The 25,961-nt window shown below is 35.2% G+C and overlaps 1 long non-coding RNA gene across 1 annotated transcript; it reads left to right on the top strand.

Annotated features, from left to right (window-relative positions):
- The first annotated feature begins 22,037 nt into the window (after positions 1-22,037).
- On the top strand, positions 22,038-25,785 carry LOC102803084 (uncharacterized). The gene is made up of 6 exons (XR_438561.3): positions 22,038-22,145; positions 24,203-24,291; positions 24,585-24,612; positions 24,707-24,738; positions 24,919-24,940; positions 25,609-25,785. It is a non-coding gene; the product is annotated as an uncharacterized LOC102803084 (long non-coding RNA).
- Positions 25,786-25,961: the final 176 nt, after the last annotated feature.

The following is a 25,961-nucleotide window of genomic DNA, read 5'->3' as shown; positions in this document are numbered from 1 at the left end:
AGATATCCTTTCGAATATTACATTTTTTATTCAGTTTATTGTAACAAAGTAATAATTTAATGTGTTAATGATTTCAATATTTTTTTACTGTTATTGTTACTTTTGTCATTGTATAAAAGTTCGTTCCCATATTTTTTTTGTTAATACACTTTGTGACGGTGTCTCAAAATACATACATTGTACCACTACGCATGCGTTATTACGAATGAGCCCCAGATTGTAATATGAAAGGACATAGACAATGGAAATGCGTGTATAATCCAATAAAATAATGGAAGAGAACAGTAGTCGAAAAAGTTAGTACCTCGCTATGCCTGAGGGTGCCCTCCCCCAAAGTTTAACTCTCACTGATACCAGAATAAACTCTGTTTTTAAGCGATCTTGTTATTACTAAATTACACCTGAACAACTGGTGTTTTGCCCAGTGGTTGATGCGTAGAATCCTCCAGTCTACCCCAACTTTCAAATTGAGAGAATCCAACGCACGAGCCGAGCTAGGGCCTTACAGCAACGTTATTCATTCAGTAAGGTAAATGTGGGATAATATATCTAGTATGATTTTTATTTTGGGGACAATAAACTGAGGAAAAGTATTATTTAAATACACACGAGAACGATACGGAATACGTTTCATCAACAGCTATTATAGTTTTTACAAGCATCTGCAGTCCAAATGTATGTAGAGATACAGGTAGCAACGTTACCGTACAACGGCATAACCGCACTATTCAGTCAGCATGTTTTGGTCGGACAATAAACTTTTCACCGGATTATACAACCACTACTATACACTCTAAGAATTCGACTGGTATGTGTTGTCTTGACAATATACACAAATAGTAATTACCAAGAAAACTCATAGAGCCTGTCAATCACACCACTCTGCCTGAAACTATCGAAGATTTAAATGTATAAATTATTTACTACCATTCTTTTCACATCTCGTATCCAATTGAATAAGGTAATGTATAATTATATTGCACATGACACGATCGTTCGTGAATTACGTGTCCACATTAGAAAACAAACTGAATTAATGTTTACTAATTTTTCTATCTTTTATAATTGTAGCCATTACAGCAAGCATGCGACCTGCAATGATTTTAGCTTTATTATTCTTACTGGTTATCAATATTAGGGGTAAAGAACCGTAATTGCAAGTAGTCTTGCCTTGCCCATAATTTATATTTCATTATGCAAGGCGATAAACTCTCTAGTTAGAACCAACATCTATTGCACTATTTCAACATGTTTTATTTCACTTCGTGTAACTGGTTTTCGTTCGAATTCGAACACCACGATTGCTGTCCGTTTACTTCAAAAGCTTGATATTACAGTATTGTTGTCTCGTGGCAATATATATTTTCAAATATATGAATGATGATAAATATAATTACTACCAACCAATTTATTATTTTCAACAGAATTTAAAAGGTGAAGCTGTCGGACAAGGTTTGATACATTAAATTTACACATTTTTCAATTCTCATTTCGTAGTTAATTAAACATTTCACTTATCCTGATCTACAATTATTTTCAGACATAAATGATGTTCGAGCAGCTAATTTGCCGGTAAGTCAATAATCATAATAGTAATAATCTTATATTTACTTACTACTTCATAATTTACTTTGTGTATATTTTCCACACACCCGAATGTATTTACGTAATAAAGCGCAGAATTAATATTCATTCCATTGTGTAATGCATCTGTGTTTCTTTCTTAGGATGACGTGACACAGGAAGAAAAGATTGATGACTGGAGTAAAAAGTTTATCGACCATTTGTTGGGAAAGGAATGATACAGTGTTGTATGTTGGCGTAATGAGCAGTAACGTGACATGAGTTTTAACACTTATTTCAACAAATACTAGCCTTCAAATAACTATTTATTTTGAATTGAGTTGAGTTGAGTTTATTCTTTAATTATTTGCATATTCACTGGACGTGTTTGATCTGCAGATTTCATTTGATTTGAGATCGTCTGATTTTTACTTCATTAATTTAAATGTGGAATTAGTGGCATACTAAATGGATTTAATACTTTTAGAAATTTGTTCACTTCTGAAAACCAAATTTTTCTGTGGCTTTGCCAAGAATACATGTGATATAGTTACAAATGTGGGTGGTTGTTATTTTTGCATTGCTTGTTAAAGTTCTTGTACTCATTGTTTTTTCCTGCTTAATTTTTGATATCAGGTGTTATTATGGTGGTTTAGTGCCTAGTGCATAGTATGTTACTAAGCTCTGGCTTTCACCTATTTGTAATCTGTCCAATAATGCCTCCAAGAATTCACATAAACTCGTACAAAATTGATTGTAGAGATTTTTCCTTTTGAGAAGCCGGATACATTGCATAATTATTATATTATGACAGAACCCCACATCCTTCTCGTGGCTTTCGTTTCGTATGCAAGTTATTTTCTTGAGTGATACAGTGTATCCTGTGGTCGTATTTTCACGGGCGATGCGAGGATACACCGCATCACGAGTGAAAATAACTTCCATAGGCAACGAACGGGGAGGCTGTGGAGTTCTTTTATTATTACATATGTTCTATATTTGGTTATTTCATATTAATTACAGAACGTGCAACGCACCTGGATGGAATTTAGGTCGTTCCATGACAGTGTTACGCCCAAGAAACGCTTGTCATTGCACAACGCATCTCTGTGAAAATAAAATATTCAGATGTCTTATCTGAGTCACTGTCCTATTAAACAACTCCTGGACGTTCAGTCGGGGCCTCGACGGAACCACAACTTGAACTGGACGACTGTGATACACAGTTTATGTTGAAGTTAAAAGTTCCTCCATAAATATGTGCTTTACCAAACTGCGGTACTGTCAGGATTGCTTCGTGAAAATACCGATTTTGATTTCAGGGACGAATCAAAATAAACTGCAATGCATATGTAGTAATTATTATTATTTCATATAAACCAGAGAGGGCACATTTTGGTTACAAATTAATGAAATTAATCAGTGTAAGGACATGATGTATACTCGGCTATGCAGAACAAATTTAATTCAAGAGAATCAATACATGTAAGTTCACGAATACAGTTGTTTGGTAAATGAACGAGTTTGGTTATTCAGTGTCTGATGGATGCATGTTATGAGGGTGAAATAAAATATAATAGCAAATAAATTCACTAAATAGTTATCTTGATGTGTACAGCATGTACATGTGTGATTTTCGTTATGAATACATGGTTAACAGTGTTGTCAACTTGTGTTTTCTAGGTAAGGTACCCTTTGGCATGTCCAAATAAAAGAAACAACGAATGGACCAGTCTATCTCCTATTGAAAGACATCATCAGTGAAATAATCAAAGATAATATTATAGCGTGTTCCTATTTAGTGATAGTTAATTATGAGAACAATAGAATAAATCCCATGAACATTGACAGACACAAGCTTAGTTCATATTTGCTTATAAAGTTAACCAAAATATCATCAAAGGTATATTTTTGCCTACAATAGTATTGTGACACAAGCTTCGGGAAGGGCCATTGTCGGGCTATTCCGAATTCAGGAGCTGGGATCTTATCTTCAATGCAGGTCAAATAATAGACGTCTCTGGTGGCGTGCTTATCTTATAAGTATTCTCCCTTCAGTTCGTCCGCTGTCACGGGGTAGAGATCGATTGGTGAAAAATATATCACTTCAACTGAGACAGTGCAGGAAAAGAAATATACCGGATTGGTTGTCTAGAAATAGTGAACAAATCGGTTTATAGAGAATGCCAATTTATTGGAATAAACTACTTTTATTCAAGCTCTACCAATTTAAAATAGGAGAATCGGGCCAATAATATAAAATGTATTTTCATTGTCAACAGCCCTTGCCTTAGCACAATCACCACGCAACTGCTCGAAGCATACTATTATGCCACAACACAAACCAGTGAATGTACTTTAACACCTGCAATTGGTTTTGCTAATTATTCAAACATGTGTGCTTTTCATTCACATACCAAGGTCTCTGTTTTCTAAAAGTACTTACTTTACACATTATGTCCAATTACCCCCCCCCCGAGTTGAATACATCAAGGTTAATTACATAGCATTTTAAACAGTCGTTTAGAATTCGTGATGCATTGGGTGGTAATTATTAACTGAAGCGTATTATCTCAATTAAAAAGATACACACAATCAAGGACACACGTCACAGTTCAAGTTGAAACTGGCTGCCATTTTATTTATCCATTCTCCCAAAATTGCCAATGCTGGTTGCAGCTTAGCAGTAGAAATGGAGTTTTAGAATAGCATGGCAACAAATAAAATAATGACTATATTTTAAGAATACAACAAAAATAAAGAAATAAGGAAAAATAAATATTAATTTTATTTATCAAGGACAATTCATTCCATTGGTTGCTGCTTCATTTGAGAAACCAAATTCCTCTATCCATTAGGTAAAATTATCACCAACCACCAGGATAACTGTATTTCTCTTTGGGTCTCTGGCTATGTTTCCATTATGGTCCAAAGGACATTTCTTTCCATTGGGTACCATGCCTTATACTGCTGTTGATACTCTATGCCTTCAGAGTAAAACACTATTTTTGCACAAAAAGTACACTGCTGACACTGCACACCAGTCTCAAAATCATTTCAATGATATTTCTGCTTTACTCTCTCTGCAGTCCTTGTGATATGCATATGAACTGCAGTTACATCATTATGTAAAGCCTGCAATACCATGTATTTCTGTTTTGGGACAATCAATAACAACCCGATTTTCCATCTTCTGACTCTTCATTTATATATGTAAGCTTTCACGGCGTGCGCCAACCGTGACATCTCCTCCTATTTTGTTCTTATTCTGCATTCCTTTGCCGTCTTTACTGAACCCTTTTCCCATCAGCACCACATGCTTCCTTTATCTGATCACCGCTCATGTCTGGTTGAATGCTAACCACCAGTGCCAGGGTCTCCCATTTCGTGACCTTCACCCTGTTATCCACTATTCATTTCTGTTTTCGTGTTTTCATATACTTTTTTGTGTCCTTCGTGAAAATGGGAATATGCAACTAACTGCCATACTCTCGACCCGGAAGTCACAGCGCTATGTTTCCCCTGCCAACCACATTGCCCACATTGTATCATTGATAATCCGTCAGCATTCCCACGGATTTTCCCTGGCCTGTGATTTACATTATAGTTGTATTCCCCAAGGACTTCAACCCATTTGACGAGTTGCTCTTCTGCAAACTTAAAACTTTTCATCCAACTTAGAGATGTATGATGTAGCTGCCATGATGGTGAATTTCTTACTCTACAGGTACTGAATGTAGTATCTTACACAATTCACAAATGCCAGTAATTATTTCCTTGTGACGCAATAGTTCTTTTTCGCTTAACTAAGCGACCTGCTGCCATGCACAATTTAAATAATAATAATAATTGTGAGGGTTATATCACCCTTTGTTGCCTGCCCAAGGGATGGTGGTCATGACCATAGTATAGATGATGACAGAGCCTGAAGGCAGACAACAAATCGTGATATTGCCCAAAATGACCGTGTTTTATTTATTTTATGACATCGAATAGACATTCAGCATGCACATTTACATGTAAGCGCACCGAATTAGAACTCCACTGGATTGAGTTGCCAGAGCAATATATAAAAAAAATACTATAAACAGAGATAAAAAACGGTTCATAGAGCACGTCAATCGCACCACTCTGTTTAAAACTATCGAACGATTATGATTAAATGCACAGATACATATTATTTGTTGACACTGATCACGGAATTGGCACATCTCATAGCCTACTATATTTTAAACGCACCAAGGGATGTGTTTAAACTTCCAAACACAATTTCCTGTGCTATACCACACACTAATGTTAAGCTTGACAATTGTTGGGTTGAGAGTATAAGCTTCCTACCACAATAACCACTTAAATCACTCACACAATAATCTATACCTATAATGGCTACTCGTATCGCGACAAAACGCGTCACATGACTCATAATGTTTACGACCAGACTGCACAGAATGTATCGACGGCTTAACTAGAATTACATATTCTGCGCAGATGTGCGTGTTCTATAAATGTCTGAATAATCTTCATGAGAAATGAGAAACATATTTGTACAATAAACATTACACCTAAAATATGTTCCCATGTTACAATCATTGTTTGCCCCGTCCCATCTTACCGGTATGTATTTTATGCTTGTCAGGCCCGTAGTTTGAGGGAGTTCGGGGGGTTCAGTCGAACCCTCTAAATTTTGGTAGTGAATATTATTATGGTCGTAAATTAGTACATATTAAAACAAACAGTAATAATTAAAACAATTATCATCGTTTAAATCACTTGACCAACATCAGACTCGGTCGAAATTGCATAGTAATAAGCATTTTGATGGCAACGAGCTTCAATCGTGAAGTTATACCGGCTTTGATTGGCTGTTGCTGAGTTGGGAGGCTAAACATTTGTCAATGCAAAAAAAGTTGTTATAAATGGGCAAGCTGTTATAAATCAGCCAAATGTAGTCAACTTATTGTATTAGTGCGTGTAGCCTGTGTTATTGGAAAATAGTGTACAGCTACGGGTTGAAAAAATAATTGAAAAAAATACCGAAGATTTATAATCAGCAAAATAGTTCGATCATGGGTTGTATAGGTCTAAGAGCCAACAATTTACTCCACATGAATTATACTTTTCAAACATATTTTATGAATAATATTTGTGACCATTTCCATGACAAGCTGCGAGTGTGAGCGCAATTTCTCCACATTGAGAAGATTGAATACATATATGGGGCAAGCTCTAGCTTTGCTCCACATTCATCAACAAATCGTTTTTTAATTTATCGTGTTGGGGATACGTTCGCAAAGTTACATCCAATGAGGATATATTATGTAATGTATTGTGTGATATGCCAAAGTCTGTGTTATCAGAGTAGTGTGCTACACAAACTATTGTCAGTTTTATTTTTACATAAATGAAATATCATGTAAAACAAATTATGTTACAAGAAAATGAAATAAAAACAAGGGGCCACCGTAACCGCTCAATACAATACAGTGAAGCTAGATTGTTTTGTCTGTTTTAGGACATATTACTATTTTTTATGGCAAGCATATATCCCAATATCTTATTTTTTTTCGGTAACATATGATGAAAAAGATGATGAAAAAACAGATTTACAGTGAACCAAAACATTTATATACTGTAAAAAAAAACTTGGTGATATGCCATTGGATAGAGCATTTAATTTGTTTGATGCAATCATTGTGACAGCTATTTGTTATGGTAGCGAGATATAGGGGTACGAATATTCGGAGATCATCGAGAGGTTACGAACTGATAGTTCTACGAATGTTGGATGAATGTTGAAGGCTGCCATTATTCTGTGTTTATTTCAAGCGTTGTATCTCATTTTGGTTGAAATTATTTTAAGTAAAAAAAGAGCCGGTACCAGAAAACATGTCATATAATGTTTAAACAATTAGAGTAGACCGGAAGACTTACTTGGGCAACCCACATACAAAAATCTCCTGTTCAAATTTGGTTTCGACGTTGTCTGATTTAAATAACAAGTTGGGGATACTGCAAATTTCTTAGAGATATTTACTCAATGAATATTGTTGTCAGTAGGAATAGCATGCTAAATTTCACAATCATACAGGCTGTGTACTTACGGAAAAATCTAAGTAGTATTAGAACCTGGGAGATACTTAAATTGACTAGTTTTTGTAATAATACGTTTGAATTCAGAGTGGTAGAAAACGAAACTCACATTGTCTAAGGGCCGATCTTTTGCCAATAACACTATGCAATTATGCAAATAATACTGACAGTCACGAAAGAGTATCACGGCTATGTGCGCTAACACCTGCAAAAAGCGAAAAACCTTAAAATGCATAGACAATAATGCTAAGATACGTACAATCTTGTCGTTTTTTATGTATAGCATTGCCAGAAATGGACAATAGAATCTGGTCAAGTAGGGATTTCCTGTTTATACCATTGCAGTGACTATAATTACATGCAAAATTATTCAAGACAACGAATGATGTAATAGACTTTAAAGATCTATTGTTTAGTAAGTGAGGTAATCTTTTGTTATCTTTGTTCTGTGCCCACTTGTATTTGTTAGCTGATCATATGAAGCCATGTAATAAATGGTGTTAGTTGCCAGAGAACGAGATACCATTAGGTACACTCTTATGGTGGCATTGAAGACAGTCACCCGTTATATACTTAATACAAAAATATGTGAACAGACCAATCTTGTAAATAGCATTGTTTTCGTCAATGGCGATTGGTATGCAAATTACATTTGTCTGACGCATTACAAAACAAAAGTAGAGACTCTCGTGGAACAATACACAACTCACGGACAGACAGTGGGCTGAAACGCCTCTTTTATAAAAAGGGAAAAGGACCGATACAATACTAAGTATATCGATATTTCGGTCTGACCTTCAGCATCAAAAGCAGTATGGCGATAGTGGTTTGCGCTCGAAAAGTGGGGTGATTTAACATGGACTAACCATGCTCTTTTTAACTACATGGACTAACGAACATAAAAGAAATCTTGATTCAGGTTACTTCCTGTTGTTAATTGGATTAAAACAGTTATATTTGCTAACAACTGAATCGTATATCTGTGTAAAAAATGCATGAATTTCAACTCTAATTTGGGCAGCGAATACTGCGTCTACAACTGCGTCAGCTGCGTCGTCGAGTTCATTGAACCAGAGAGTATCCAGAACGAAGCAAACAAACTTGAACAGTCACCTGCGTTAGTGCATTTTCCTATTTTTAAAAATAGAGTCTGGCACACAAATACACATCGTCCATTGGTAATACACTGGACCAGTGTAGGATTTATCATCAGGTTTTACGGCAAGTTGGGCATTTATTGGTGGAGTTTTGATGAAAACGTCTATAACATATCGAAAGCTTGGAACGTCACCTGTCTATTACGAAGCACACAAAAGTGAAAAAATGAAAAATATAAACTCAAAATTAAATTTTGTTTTAATATATGTTTATGCAATGCATTCTCTATGGCACATTCTGTGATGTTTATTTGACTGGGGAACACTGGTCAGGGCGGAAGTCGGCCATCTTGTCCACTCATTTCTGGTGATGCAATTTACCGCATTGGATCTATGGTGTGCGTGTGTTTGTCTGTGGGTGGGGTGGAAGGGGGTAGTGGTTCAGGAACCCCCTCTCTAAGAACGGTGAAATAGTTCAAAAATGTTATGTGAAATAACTTAACAACGTAACACAAAGTAAGCCAAGAATAACAAATTTCTTCAACAGACCTCTAAGATACCAAAGAATTCGCTCTGTTTCCTTTCAAAAATTAAAAGAATGACGTTTCACATCAAATATAATATTGTTGCTTTCGAACCCCTATTAAAAAGTGCTGGCTACGGGCCTACCTGTCTACAATCAGGTTTGTAAATCTATGTGTTCACAGAGTTTACTGAAACCATACGTTGATGAGAGAGTGATGACAGGTAAACTCGTCGCAGATGGCGCTATACGAAACGTGAACATTATTGTTTTCTCTCAGGCCACGAAAGGACTCAGAACAGATTGTGGTCTGAAGTTCGTTACCCGTGTAGTAAAGTTTGGCAGAATTACTGCAAAAAGCACATTTGAAAAATCTTATATTTACGTTTGATCGGAGATATAAGAGGAAAGCGAACACTCGCTAACTTGAAACAATAACTAGTTTTAAATTAACTTCCCAAATACACCGGATAATCTCAATATACGACCCAACATACAACACACAGCAGGCGTTTTAGAAGTGCGTCCTCTCACGTCGAGTTATGGAGATGAAATCACAATGACTGGTAAAGCATACTTGATACGAATCAAAGGCAAACTTTGGCCGAAGATGATAGGTTATTTGTTGATGTAAAATATTGAGTTCGTCGGGCAGACAAACATATTAGCACGGATAACTATTTTTCTTCCCTCAAAGGAAAGCCTTAATATGTGGATAACGATGAAACTGCAGTTTTGCAGGATATACCTTGAATTGAGCGCCACCACACTTATTGCACAAGCTTTGATACACGTATACGTTACATATTGTCGCAAACCCATTTCGAAGGCCTTTAGTTAGTCCTGTAAACTAGTTGCTGAGGCTGGTTCACTTAAAGGGCAGTGGTCGTCGCGCTGCGTCGTGTTCGATATATGAGTCACAGTGACTTACACACGCGTGTAAAATACATTGGTAGTTTACATGAAATTCGAACACGTGCTGAGCGACGATCTGTATAAAAGTCCAGACACTTTATCAGACATTAAAAGTTTAAAATATTTCTAGCCTTTTATGGCTAAAGATCAATCTTATGGCGTTATTGTAAGTCACTCGCACTATATTCACAATTTGTGTACAATAATCACACCAAACATTCAAACAATATATACTGTATAAATACGTTCTAAATAACATACACTTAACGTAATCTGAACTTTTTATAAATTTTCGTAAAATAAAATTTGCCCTAGCATAAATACATGTCGCTTCATATCAGCTTCATCCTTGCAATCTGATGACACCATATAGACCAGGTACTGGGACGAAAATGAATTACCACCCCATTACACGCGTGGCACCCTTCTCTGTCCTCACGTTTTTGGCCATGCATTTTTTTTTGTGGTGTGGATAATAATGTCAAACTCTTTACTATTATTACTTTACTATTACTTTACTAACACTCGTAGATCTAAACAAGCTTTTTCAACGATTTGACAGAAGGTGACACTAACAAAATATCATCAGCATAAAAAAGATTATTCATTGTTTTACCATCTAAATGACATCCATCACCTGCTTTTGCAGCCTAGTACTGAGATAATCAATATATATATATTAGAAATAACGTCGGCGAAAAAAATGTTTCCTTGTCGAACTCCATTGATCACTATAGAGAACGCACATGTTTCTGAAGTAAAAATGTTTGACCACGATACTAATACAAAAGGCAACGCACACTAAATAAAAACATTCTACTTTTGATTATGTTTTGGAATAACCTTAAATGGTTTGACTTGCGTTCATGAAACAAGCAAACACGGGCGAGTTTTGACTTTTATAGAAGTCGAATTTTTTTTTTACCATGCACATCTCTGTTGAATTCTGACGTTTAAACCCAAACTGGTAAACACTATTCCGAATGAACTATTTGATTGAAATACAAATAATTTCGATAAAAGTTACTATAACAACAGTTTATTCACTCTTGTGATACTTCAGTTTTATTTTTAACATTGGGACAAGCATTTCATCCATAAAATAGTCACACAGTATTTCATCAGCAAAAATGGTATGTTTCAAGCACAGTCTGTATTCTCCGAAAAAAATTCCTTTTCCAATTTATTAACCGCCGCTTTGATTTTATTACAGGTGACCAACATATTTTCGTGGTAATTCTCGTCATTCACAGCCGATATCACATGATTCTTGTTTTGGCGATTTGTTAGAGACTGAAGAAGCGATTCATAATCTATTTTCCACATATTGCAAATGCTTGTTTGCCCATCACAACCCTCCATAGTAGATGGTATGGGGCCAACATTGTTAGTCATACTATTAACTGAATTCCAAAAGTTCTTTGATTTCCCCTGCGATAACTTATAAGCTAACGCTAACGTCGTTTCTTCTACACATTTTTTTACATATTGACCGCGTTTTACGCATCAATTCATAAATGTGTCCAGTACGTGGTCTTTCATTAAATACCCTCACATTAAATGCATCCGTAACAGTGTTATGATGGAAGTCATGAACTGTGTCATTCCATCCTGTAATCTCGTGACATCGTTTAGAGTTCACAGTTGGTATAGTATCTTTAGCCGCTACAAACAATGATTGAACAATGTCAGCATAGTAACAGTTAAGAGCGATCATACGGCCTCAATTCTCAAAATTAGGATCTCGACAACTCAGTACGTTATTTGGAGTATTAATGTCACGCAAAAGCTGAGCAGTTTTAGATTTGTATTAAACTCACCCAGAATAATTGCATTTGTAGCGTTGTATTCTTGAACAGTACAATAAATGGTTGCAAAATTAATAGCCAGATATGAGTATATGGGGTGTAATGCCTAGTAAATAGCGGCCTCACTTAACAATAATTAGAATGAGTGGTTGGTCAAAAGTTTGATATCTCGCGTGTATCTATTGGCTAATCTTGTTGTACATACATTCAAATGAGTATAGGAATCAATAATGCTGTAGTGTGAATTAGGAGGTGTGCGGCTATCTTGTTTTGAGAATGCAGCCTGATATTTGCTATTTTTGTTGTTCAATTTTTGTGAAGATGTGTCGATTGGATGTTGGGTCATTCTTTAGCCACCCTGAAATGGTATGGTCCCAATAACAATTATTAGCGGTGTCTTCTAAAAACATTAAAATAATTTATGTTTACTGTTGTGGATTCTGAGAACTAGCATTTCAATATGATATCGGGTATACATGGTATGCTGAACAAGTTTTATTAATTATTGCTGGCAATATTCCAATATAAATTAGGAGCAAACTGTGACACCAAATCAAGTCCTTGAATTGTTATGCTTCTAAAATTATTTTTTAAAATATCTTGAAACAGATTCGAATATACGGATATGGATTGAAAAAGATTAAGTTGAAATAGTGTCCAACAATTAATTTATATGTTGACTTAGTTGTAAAGAATTTCGTGAAAATTTTATAGAATAAAATAGACTAAATGAAAATAGTAAATATATTTATGTATGTAAAAACTTGGCGGGCCCACTCAAAAATATAACAATGTGAGGCCAGCATTTTTCAAATGTTTTTATTTGTGAAAAAAACACAGTGTTTTAAAGACTGCAAACACTCACAGTACAAGTTCAACAACATGTCTCTTCTTTTGCTTGAGCGTGAAAGTACATGGTATAGCGACTAACTAACTAACACTGGATGTGATATACTGGCTGGAAAATGGTACATCGCAGAGGTGTTGCTGTAGCTGGACTTGAAGACCTATGAGTGCAAGTTCTGGGTACTGTTTCATTCAGTTAGAGGTAAAGATGCTGCAATACATAATTAATCCAAGGCATCGTTTGATGTTCGCTACTTGTATTATTAATAAATTAATTTTAATATTTTATTTTAATTTCAACACTAGATATGATTTTCTGGCTGTTATAGGTACTGTTTCATTCAGTTAAAGATATAAGGGGATTGCATTGCATAATTATTCTAAGGCATAATTGATGTTCACTTAATGCCACTTATTATCTGTTTTTTACATATTGATACGGTTCCATAATTTCGACCAAAAGGTATAATGCTCAAAAGAACACATCTTGTTTTTTATTAAAAAGATCGCATCTTAGATATCCTTTAGAATATTACATTTTTTATTCAGTTTATTGTAACAAATAAATAATATTTGTCTTCTTATTCTAGTTGTTACTATGTGACGGTGTCTCAAAATACGTACATTATCCTAACTACGCATGCGTCATTATGCATGAGCCCTTTCTAATTTAGAATACGCAAACCCAGATTGTAACATGAATAGACATAGACAAACGAAATGCGTGAATAATCAGATAAAATAATGGAAGAGAACAGTAGTCGAAAAAGTTGGTACCTCGCGATGCTTGAGAGCTCCCGCCCCAAAGTTTAACTCTCACTGATACCGTGGTTAACTCTGTTAACTCTGTTATTAAGCGACCTTGTTATTAGGTGTTTTACACTGTGAACGATGCGTAGATTCTCCCAGTTTACCCCAAACTGCCAAGCTAAGAGAATCCAACGCCCGAACTGAGTTAGAGTCTGACAGCAATATTATTACATCCAGTTACATTTGGGATAATATATCTTCTATGAATTCTTTGGGGGGACAATTTGCTGAGGAAAAGTATTATTCAAATACACACGGAAACGATACGGAGTATGTTTCATCAACAGAAATTATATGTTAAAATGCATCTGCAGTCCAAATGTATGTAGAGATATAGGTAGCAACGTAACCATATAAGTACATAACCATACTTGTAGACATTTGTCTTCAGTCACCATGTTTTGGTCGGACAATGACAAGACTAAGAATTGACACTACCAGCCAGACAGTAACATTTTTTGTGGCATTTATTATTTGTATGAATTAATATTTGAGACGATTCACTATTCACAAGTACTTGTTTTTTAAATACAACAACGAATATAATACATTACGTAAATACGGTCAGGCAGTATATTTATTGGTGGCATTTACGATTTTACGTGTTGTAAAATTGATTTGAATTCACCCAGGACAACATTTTCATCGGATTATACAATCACCCAATTATACAGTTTAAGCTCACTGGTTAAGAATTCCACTGGTATGTGTTGTCATGACAATATACAAAAATACTGAAAAAATAAAACAGCTCATAGAGCCTGTCAATCACATCACTCTGCCTGAAACCAATGAATATTTAACTGTATAGATTATTTATTACCATTCACTGACACGGATCGCAGTTTTTTCACATCTCGTATCCAATTGAATAAGGTAATGTATTTTGTTATTGCACCGTACACGGTCGTTGTTGAATTACGTGTCCACATTTAAAACACACAGAACTAATGCATAATAATTTGTCTATCATTTATAATTGTTTTTACACCACATAAATCAGAGATGTATACAGTACCAATGCAATAAAAGTGTTTGAAATATATATATATCTGCCTTGAATGTTAATATATCGGTTGTACAAAACGGTCAGGCAGTATGTTTATTATTGGCATTTACGATTTTTTGTATTTGTTGAACGTGTTGAGAAAAAGATTCGTATTCACCCAGGCTTGGATAATATTTTTTTACCGGATTATACAATCACCCAATTATACAGTCTAAGCTCACTGGTTAATAGTTCCACTGGTATACTAAATAAAAAACATACAGCTTATACAGCCTGTCAATCATCCAACTCTGCCTGAAACCATCGAATATTTAACTGCATAAAGTATTAACTACCATTCATTGACACGAATCGCAGTGTTTTCACATCTCGTAGCTAATCGAATAAGATAATGTATTATTTTATTGTACATTATACGTTCGTTGATGAATTGCGTGTCCACATTTAAAAACACACTAATGCATACCACATTTAAAAACACACTAATGCATACCAATTTGTCTATCATTTATAATTGTAGACTTTACAGCAATAATGCAACCTGTAATGATTTTTGCTTTATTATTCTTACTGTTCGTCAATATTACAGGTGAAAAACAGCAATTGTCAGTAAGTAGACTTGCGTTGCGTATAATTTCCATTTCATTATGCAAGGCGATGAAAAGTTTTTGAATCAGTAATTTTAATGAAAAAAAAGTACATTAATCTTAGTAATAGTGACACCTGTTGTTTAGTGTGATGGACCCCCACGGTTGGGTACAGGAGCATAGAAGTTTATATTTAAAATTGTTTTCCATAACAAACATGAAACCATCATACATGGCCTTATAAACAGCCTTTTACTTCATAGTGGGGTGAGTGGAGTAAAGCTGTGATTATTTTTATTACTTTCTGACCATCTAGTTTGCCATTTACCATGTCCATATAAACTAAAGCTCTAGCCAATATCAGATTTGACTACTTGTTTCAAGCTATGGCACTTGGAAATGAGTGTTGTGACATGTGGCAAATGTCCAACTGTCTTGGTTAATAAGATTGGCTATATTTCAACTAGAAACAGGTAAACCAGTATACCTGTATGTACGAAGCCTGTGAATGTTATTCAAGCCAAAGAAACTGCATCTATTTATATAAACACACATGGACAGAAAATAATTTCTTGGAGCACTAAATGTGACACTTGCCCTACTGTCTGTGATAAATATACCACACCAGCTACATAGTGCCCAACGAGGAGTTGGGTAGGTAGGGAAGAAAAACATTGACTGAAGCCTGGCAGGGGACTGAATTGTTGTCAACAGCAACAAACATACTGGGAAAGTCAAAGACAGTGAAAAAACAAACAAACAAAAAACACACAGGCATATAAATACTAACTTTCTAGGATCTTTATTGACTCCAAGTAATCCAGAGTAGAACGAGATGAATCAACGCTATACACCGCCATCTTTATTTTAATATTAGATGCAACCATTATTCTGTAGGGGACAACGGGTCATAACTTGAGGCGAGTTAACACCCATGATTTTTAAAATGCCTTGATCAATAAGAGTCTAAGTTACAGGGAACATTATTTTCATTTTTCAGTGGACCAATAAATGCATTTGACAGGAAAATAGAAAAACTCTACCACAACAGCAATTAGAACAGCTTGCTGCATTATAAGTATCACTTCCCTGTCAAATTAGTGGTTCATGCTTATTTGAATCTGACAACAGGCCAATTCTATCACACTTTGCTAGGATTGAACTTCCATCCGATCAGAGCATTCCAAATGAACATGATTCTCCACAATACTAGAGGGCGCTCTGACCAAAAAATTGCCATTATCTAATAAAAAAGAACTGATATATATATATATATATATATATACAGGTGTAACTATTACTAAGAAAAATGTACATTTTTATATTAAAACTACTCCGCATCTGGCTGTGCTTGTCAGGTTCTAGTTTTATTTCTCTTCCTTCACATGCGTTCTCATATGCTTGTTTCATCACGTCCATATATTTTCCTTTCCACTTAATCACCGGATGCTTCCTCGGCGACGCTATTTCTTCTCAATCCTTACCCTTCATTCACCCTCTGACACTGGAGAAATTCCGCAACCATCCCAGAGAGGTCTTGATTCAGGAAATAGTATAATTGTGCAGTTTCTTGGTATCAGCCACTCCCACCCATATCGAAGATGCAGCTGCTTTCCTCACGTTTCGTTTTCGTCTTGTTCAGTAATGTCTGTATCACCTTCACGGTTGTTATTATTTCATGGTGCCGCGTCACGCGGTCTTTCACTCGCCTTTCCGACCTGAAGACAGGATCACATTTCACACATTTCTCGCTATTTTGGGTTCACTGTCTGTCAGCAAATAGTTTAATTTTTTATTTTATCAAATTGTATTTTTAAACAACATTTGACGGTTTTTAGACTATTATGAAGGGACTATGTTATCTTTGTAGCAACTTAGGGGATCGCCGTTTTCGTTTCTTTGCAGAAAAAAATACAAAATCGCATCTTTGCAACTGCTTCCCAACAAGTCTTTAGCCATACTGTCGTTTCAGGCGTGTTGCACTATCTTGCAATTTAACATGTATCCATTGCAAAATATTGTTCAGCTTTTTTCCACATAATCTGTTATTATCTCTTCTCCCCCAGGTACATCCGTTTCGCCATGTCATTAGGAAGTGTAATCGCCTTTCCCAGCATCAGCAAGTTTTGTGTAAATGAGATAGATTCCTGTATTCCATTCCTATAGGATACTGTCGAAATATAATAATCCCAATCAGACTGACCTACCTTAATATATTTTCCAATTAAATCTATCAACTTTTTGTTATAACGCTCAATATAACCATCATATTTAGTGAGTCATTTTCTCAGCTAATCACTATGCTAACACATAGATAATACATTTCTTCAAATAACCTAGATTAACAATTTCGTTCTTGATCAGAGTGTATTTCTATGGGAACACCATCACGTGAAAATAAACTGTGTTACCAATGTATGTATCACGGTAAATTGGTTGCTTCTCTATTTTGAAGCCCGAACGTCCATTAAGTAAAATAATGACCAACCACCAGGATAACTTTATTCCTCCTAGGAGTCACTGCCTATGGTCCCATTATATCAAGGACAATTCTTTTCAGTGGGGCTCCTACCTTATACTGTTGCAGTGTTGATCAACGCCTCCAAGATAAAACACTATGTTTTGCACAAACAGTACGCTGTTTCATATTACTGCATATCAGTCCCCAATTATGTAATTTTTCTGGTTTACTCTCTCTCTCTCTCTCTCTCTCTCTTTGCAGTCCTTATCATGTGTCCTACAGTTATAATGTACCTACACCATTATGTAAAGCTGCAAAACCATGTATTTCAGTTGTAGGACATTCGGTAACAACCCGGTTTTCCAGGTTCTTACTCTCCATAATTATATAAAATGTCTGCTTCTGAGTTGCTTCAAATTTCTCCAGTAAGCTTTCACGGTGTACGCCAACCGTGACATTTTTTCCAATTTCGATCCGCATTCCTTTGCCGTCTTTACTGGACCTATTTTCACATCAGAAATATAGGCTTATTTTATCTGATCACCGCCCATGTCTGGGTGAATGCTGACAGCTCGTGCCTGGGTCACCATTTTCGTGTCCGTCTTCCCGGTATCTACTATCCATTGTTTCCATTCCTGATTCTATATTCACATTTTTGTGTCCCTCATTCAAGTGGGAATATCATGCAATTCGCTGCACACTCTCGGTCCTGGAAGTCGCAGCGCCATGTTTCCCCTTCCATCATTCCCGTAGATTTCCCATGTCCTGTGTATTAATTTATATTTTTATTCTACTAAGATTTCAACTTACCTGTCGAGTTGACCTTCTGCACACTTAAAACTCAACAACCAGCTTAGAGCTGTATGACAGTCATGATGGTGAATTGCCTACTGTACAGTTACTGCCTGTAGCATCTAACAGAATTCACCAATGCCAGTATTTATTTTCGTTGTGATGCGATAGTTCCATTCCACTTTACTAAGCAACATGCTGCCATGTGCTATCACCCTTTCATTTCCATCCTGGACCTGTGATATGACAGCACACATACCAGTTTCACTTTCATTCATATTCAATACATATTCCTCATTTTCTTGTGGATACGCTAGTATCGGAGTGGACATCAGACACTTCTTTGATTCTTGAAAAGCAATATCATACTTTGTTTCCTTTGTCAAACACTCTGTTACTCTATGCAAAGGTGCTGCTATCTTGGCAAATCCTTCTACATGATGATGATAGTCGAATTCCCAAGAAACCTCATACATCCTTCACGCTCTTTAGCATTGACCTCACTTTATGGCCCTCACTTTGTCTGGATCCGTTGCTACTCGTCGATTGTTCGGTTTGCTGTTGTGATAATCTACTTATATATGAGGCATTTTCTAGACGTTCACTCAATGTTTTCGACATCAAACTGCGGGGATGTCATGATTATGACACAGGTTAAATACACAATTAACTCTGACAACATTTCAATAGCTTTTTCCAATTTTGCACACTGTTTTCTAATATTTTACAGTCAGCTCATGTGAACATCTGCTAATATAGGCTGCTTTCAACTGGCTTCCATTACAATCATTGACTTTTAAACTGCGTCGTTCTACAACGATCCTGCATTCGTTGTTACTGTTACGTCAATCACTTATCGTAGATAATCGTAAAAGGTTTGTATTTTTTAAACTAATGGAAATCTTTCGAATTCCTAATAATCTTCAAAGAAACAAATTGTTGATGCCGTCGGTACGTACTGAGATTGAAGCTGTTAACGCACTTTGAAAAGTTGTGCAAAGTGACTGCAAAGTTGTGCAAAGGGATTGCAAGAATGGTAGATGTATTTGTATATAAGAGCTAAGTTGTTGGCATATAGAACCGTGCAGTTTTCAAGTCGATAAATTTAATAAAAGCCAGTTAGAGGATGTTCACATGAACTGACCGCAAGATTTTAGAAAACAACGTGCAATTAATGGCAAGTGTTCAAATTCCTAGTAATTTTCAAAAAACAAATTGTTGATGCCGTCGGCAAATAGTGAGATTTAAACTGTTAACGCATCGTGCAAAGTTGTGCAAAGGGATTGTAAAGTTGTGAAAATTGATTGCAAGGACGGTAGATGTATTTGTATATCTGACCTAATTGTTGGCATATAGAACCGCGCAGTTTAAAAGTCCATAAATTTAATAAAAGCCAGTTGAAAGTAGCCTATATTATCAAATGTTCACATGAGCTGACCGTAAAATGTTAGAAAACAAGGTGCAAAGCTGGAAAAAGCGATTGAAATGTCGGCGGAGTTGTTTGTATATTTAACCTAAGTCATAGCCATGACAACTCCGCAGTTAAATATCGAAAACAATAAATAACCGTCTCGAAAATGCCTTATATTTCAGCAGAATATCACAACAGCGAACCAAAATAACGGCGACAAACTGCTTACAAAGTTGTGAAAAACGATTGCAAAGTTGGTAGGTTCATTTGCGATTCTTACCTGTGATATCATATTAACATGTCCCATAATTAAAAGGTTCGAAAATGTGAATAAATATTTCGTGAATTGGCGTTAAATTAGCGTAGTTTTACACGAAACATGTAGAGGTTATCGGTCAATTTTGGAAGATGCCTGTGCAAGCGATACCAATGTTAATACATTCCAAAACATGAAATAGCCGTCAATTTGACTGATTTTCAAATAACTCATGAAGCTGTGGGGTTAGGTGATCGACCGGTGTTTGAATACAGCACAATCAGTCGAGGTTACTAGTACTTGCGACTGCAAATTTGTGCAAAGTGATTGCATGATTGGTAGATGTATTTGTATATATGAGCTGAGTTTTTGGCATATAGAACCGCGCATTTTTAAAGTCGATAAATTCAATACAAGCCTGTTGAAAGCAGCCTGTATTAGCAGATGTTCACATGAGCTGACAGTAAAATGTTAGAAAACAACGTGTGAAGTTGGAAAAAGTGAATGAAATGTCGGCGGAGTTGCTTGTATATTTAACCTAAGTCATTGTCATGACAACTACGCAGTTAAATGTCCAAAACAATAAATAACCGTCTCGAAAATGCATCAGATATTAGTAGATTATCACAACATCGAACGGAGAAATCGACGACAAACTGCTTACAAAGTTTTGAAAAGGAATGGTAATGTTAGTAGATTCATTTGCGACTGTTACCTGTGATATAATATTAACATGTCCCTGGGTTAAATGTTCGAAAATGTGAATAAATATTTCGTAAATTTGCGTTAAATTAGCGTAGTGTTACTCGGAACATGTAGAGGTCATAGATCAATTTTAGAATGTGCTTGTGCAAACGATACCAATGCTAAAACATTCTAAAACATAAAATATCCGCCAATTCGACTAAATTGTGGATAACGCATGCAGCTGTGTGGCTAGGTAATCGACCATTGTAAAGCACAAGTAAAGAACAATCAAGCGTGGTTAGTACTTGCATGGGAGACTCCATGACTCAACAAGGTGTTGGATTTGTTTTCTTTTTGCTTCAACAGACACATGGCAAAAATATAAAAAAAAATTTCAGCATTCGTTGTTACTGTTATGTCAATCGCTTATCGTAAATAATCGTAGAATTTTTATAATTTCCTAAATTAATGGAATGTTTTCAAATTCATAATAAGCTTCAAAGAAACAAATTGTTGATGCCGTCGGCACGTACTGAGATTTAAGCTTTTAACGCACCATGCAAAGTTGTGCAAAGTGACTGCAAGATTGGTAGATGTATTTGTATATATGAGCTTGTTGGCATATAAAATCGCGCAGTTTTGAAGTTGATAAATTTAATAAAAGCCAGTAGAAATCCGCCTATATTAGCGGTTGTTCACATGAGCTGGCGGTAAAATGTTAGTAGACGATGTGCAAAGCTGTAAAAAGTGATTGAATGTCGGCGGAGTTGCTTGTATATTTTACCTAAGTCATTGTCATGACAACCCAAACCGTAAAATCGACGACAAACTGCTTACAAAGTTGTGAAAAGCGATTGCAAAGTTGCTAGATTCATTTGCCATTGTTTCCTGTGATATCATATTAACATGTCTCATGATTAAACGTTCTGAAATGTAACATTAAACTAGCGTAGTGTTACTCGAAACATGTAGAGGTCACCGCGTAATTCTAGAAGGTACTTGTGCAAGCGATACCAATGTTCAAACATCCCAAAATATGAAAGAGGCGCCATCTTGATAAAGTTTTAAATAACTCGTTTAGCTGTGTGGTTTATGTGATCGACCATTCCACTGGTATGTGTTGTCATGACAATATACAAAATTACTAAATAAAAAAATAAAGCAGCTCATACAATCTGTCCATCACACCACTCTGCCTGAAACCATCGAATATTTAACTGTATAAATTATTTACGACCATTCTTTGACACGGATTGCAGTGTTTTCACATCTCGTATCCAATTGAATAAGGTAATGTATTGTTTCATTGCACATTACACATTGTTGGTCCACATTTAAACACACACTGAACTAATGCATACTAATTTATAATTTTATTATTTACATCATATACATCAGTAATACCAATAACATAAATTTCTTTGAAAAATACATATCTGCCTTGAATGTTAATATATCGCTTATTTTAAATAATTCCACTGTCATTAATTCGTTACTTATAATTTCTGACCAAGCGTTCGACACGTGTTCGGGGAAAATGAGTGTCGATTACATAATTAACAACAGAATAAAAGCGTACCCCACCAAATGACGCAAGATAGCTGTTAAAAATGTGTTCGATGTGTGTTCCATGGGTGTTATTTTTGTCGAAATAACTCATAACCAATTTGCCTTTCGCACTGTATAAATACTTAGTATATTGCTCACTGCTGTCTTTCCTGAAATCATATGAGAACAATTCATCGGGAAGTTAAAATGAGATTATCAGTAGAGTGGAATTAGATACAGCTATGGAATTGAAAGTATATGTGAATTCGGACATTACCAATGACGTGGTATTATTTAGTTTGCCAAATAACGTCAGTTTAGAGTAACTCGAATAGTTCAAGAGTTGTTTTATTGACAGTATATATTTTCACAGTTCATACATGCAGCTAAATAGGTGTTTATAAGAAAAATAAAACCGATACGCTGCTTTCGCAGCTAGTTCCACGCGTATTCCATCGTTCGGCACAAACACGAATAATATTTTAAAATGGTAGACGCTTGATTATTTCGGAATTGCAAATAATGATAAAAGATATGGATGTTTTTTAAATCGTCGGTCTTTTGATTATTACCCACTTAATGTTAGTTTACAGAAGGCGCTTAGTCGGGGCCTCTAGACACGTATATTGTAAATGAATCTGAGCCTGCTAATAATCGAAGAAATGTACTCGGTTGCAAGGACCGTCTGTACAAACGCTCGTATGATTATGTAAAACATATCATCGAATTTTTGATTGAATGTTTTAAGCCTGTCCATACTGCAACGAGGAATTTGTAGAAAGCGCAATTTACGTTCACATCACATTCCCTGGATCAGTGAATTATAGTCCTTCAATTACAAGAACTTACAAGAACTTGTTTTAACCACATTCCATATAAACACAAATCAACGATTACATATATTTGAATATTTTAAATCACTTATTGCCACATATTTCTTTTTTTTCAAATCAATACGGTTTCATAAATTTCGGGTTAAAAATGTATAATTTTCATATATAATTTGATTCAGTTTATTGTAACATAATAATTATTTTAATGTGTTAATGATTTTATTATTTTTTTATTCTTAGTGTTATAATTATCACTGTATAAACGTCCATATTGAAATCAGTTTGATATTCCCATATTTTTTTTTACTTGAGGCCAATTCACCTATTCGAGGAGTTCTTAATATGTCACTATGTGACGGTGTCTCAAAATACATACATTGTGCCACCGCGCATGCGTCACTACGCATGATCCCTTTTTAATTCAGCAAATCAAGACTGTACTATGAATGGACATAGACAAAGGAAATGCGTGAATATTCAAATAAAATGAGAGAAGAGGGTAGTAGTCGAAAAAGTTGGTACCTCGCCATTCCTGATTCTGACCTCTTCTATTGTTAGATAGACTGATATTTCACGATGTTATGTTCCGATATATTTGTTGAACGTGTTAGGAAAATTATTCGAATTCACCCAGGACTAGAACACATTTTCACCCGATTATACAACAACTCAATTATACAGTCTAAGCTTCCTGGTTAAGAATGCCACTTGTATGTGTTGTCATGACAATATACAAAAATACTAAATGAACAAATAAAAAAAGTTCATAGACCCAGTCAACCACACCAGTCTGCCTGAAACCATCGAATATTTAATGTATGCATTATTTACTACAAACCATTGATACGAATCGCAGTGTATGTATAATTTTATTGCATATTACACGATCGTTGTTGAATTACGTGTCCACGTTTGAAGACACGCTGAACTATTGTTTACTAATTGTTCTATCATTTATAATTGCAGCCTTTACAGCAAGCATGCGATCTGTAATGATTTTTGCTTTATTATTCTTACTGGTCATCAATATTAGTGGTGAAGAACAGCAATTGTCAGTAAGTAGACTTGCGTTGCCTTTAATTTCCATTTCATTATGCGAGGCGACAAAATGTCAAGTTAGAAATTTTGGAACTAACATTTATTGCACTATTTTACGATCTAAATTAACATTTGTTCATTCAGTTCGTGTAACGGGTTTCCGTTCGAATACGAACACTGCGATTGCTGACCGTTTACTTCAAGGACTTGATAATACAGTATTGTTTTCTTGTGGCATTATATATATATTTATATATCTATGAATGATCATAAATATAATTATTACAAGCCAATTTATTATTTTCAACAGGATTTAGAAGGTGAAGCTGTCGGACAAGGTTTGATACATTCAATTTATAATTTTTTCAATTCTCGTTTCTAATTTAATGAAACATTTCAGATATCCTGATTTACAATCACTTTCAATTTCAGACGTAAATGATGTTCGAGCAGCAAATTTGCCGGTAAGTCAATAATCACAATGATAAAGATTAATAGTAATAATATTATATTTACTTACTACTTCATAATTTACAGTGTGTGTATTTTCCACACACCCGAATGTATTTACGTAATAAAGCGCAGAACTAATATTCATTCCTTTGAGTAATGCATATGTGTGTTTTTTACATGGCATGATGCAGGGACGACAATTTGTAGATAGGAGTAAGTAGATTATCTCTTTATTAAGTAGTTTTAATTGGTGGCATACTAAACAGATTTCATATTTTTAAGAAATGTGTTCATTTCTGTTTTATCAGTGGCTTGGTCAATAATCCATGTATCATAGTTGCAAATATTTTGTGGGTGGTTGTTATTTTGGCATTGCTTGTGTTAAAGTTCTTGTACTCATTGTTTTGTCCTGCTTAATTTTCGATATCTTATTTGAGTTTTAGTGCTTAGTGTGTCGAGTATGTCACTAAGCCTTGGCTTTCACCTATTTAAAAATACTTTTTAAAAAACCTGACCAATATTGCATCAAAAATTCTGATATACAATATTGATTGTAGCTATTTTCATTTTGAGACGCCGGATAACATTGCATAATTAGTATATTTATTTCTTATAAAGCAAAGATGACACATATTGTGTGCAGAATAATCAAATTAATCGGTGTAAGATTCACTAAATGTAAATTCACGAAAGCAGTTGTTGAATGAACGAGTTTGATTATTCAGTGTCTGATGGATTCGTGTTATGAGGGTGAAATAAAAACAAATGGGAAATAAATTCATTTAATAATTCCCTTGATGTGTACAGTATGTACGTATGTGATTTTGTGAATACATGGAATGCAACAGTTTTGTCAACTTGTTTTTTGTTTTGTCTTCAAGTGGGCCATCTCTTTGGCAGGTGAACATAAACTAAACAACGAATGGATCAGTCTATCTCCTGTTGGAAGACATCATCAGTGAAATAGTCAAAGATAATATAATAGTGTGTTATGTGCTTCTATTTAGTTATAATTTAATTATGAGATCAATAGAATAAATCCTATGAACATTGACAAACACATGCGTAGTGCATATTTTCTGATGAAATTAACCAAAATATCATCAAAGGTATTTTGTGCATGTATTAGTATTGTGGCATAAAATACGGGAAGGGCATTTGTATGGCTACTCCGTATTCAGGAGCTATCAGCTAATTTTCAATGCAGGTCTAATAGAAGACGATGGTTTGTTTA

Source organism: Saccoglossus kowalevskii, chromosome 12 (assembly GCF_978046115.1).
Source record: "Saccoglossus kowalevskii chromosome 12, keSacKowa6.1, whole genome shotgun sequence".
NCBI lineage: Eukaryota > Metazoa > Hemichordata > Enteropneusta > Harrimaniidae > Saccoglossus > Saccoglossus kowalevskii.
This window is presented reverse-complemented; position numbering and strand designations above follow the sequence as displayed.